This window comes from Eurypyga helias, unplaced genomic scaffold, assembly GCF_000690775.1.
Source record: "Eurypyga helias isolate BGI_N326 unplaced genomic scaffold, ASM69077v1 scaffold46749, whole genome shotgun sequence".
NCBI classification, from domain to species: domain Eukaryota; kingdom Metazoa; phylum Chordata; class Aves; order Eurypygiformes; family Eurypygidae; genus Eurypyga; species Eurypyga helias.
The window spans coordinates 2,776-3,301 of record NW_010274851.1 but is presented as its reverse complement, the minus strand read 5'-3'; positions in this window follow the sequence as shown (position 1 = coordinate 3,301).

Sequence of the window (526 nt, the reverse complement as noted above, 5' to 3'; positions counted from 1 at the left end):
GTTGGCGGCGGTTTAGTGTGGCTTGGGAGGGCTTTTCCTCCACGCGTTCAAAGGCGCCATGACCAGAACAAGCCGCCGCACCGTGAGCGGTCGGGATGGGGCTGGGTCTGCCCCGCGGGGGGAAGATTCACTGTCTCCAGTTTCTCCTCTTCCAGGGCAGAGCCAGTCATAATGGAAAAACCCCAGGTGAACACAGGAGCCTTCTAGCCTCCTGCCACGCCTCTGCTACAGGGTAAAACATCTCAAGGGCAGGAAGACAGTACGAATTCCTTGAAGGTGACACCCTCCCCCCCTCAGGACGCCCTGTCTGCCCCGCGGGGGGAAGATTCACTGTCTCCAGTTTCTCCTCTTCCAGGGCAGAGCCAGTCATAATGGAAAAACCCCAGGTGAACACAGGAGCCTTCTAGCCTCCTGCCACGCCTCTGCTACAGGGTAAAACATCTCAAGGGCAGGAAGACAGTACGAATTCCTTGAAGGTGACACCCTCCCCCCCTCAGGACGCCCTCCGTGCCCCACAAGAACTGGC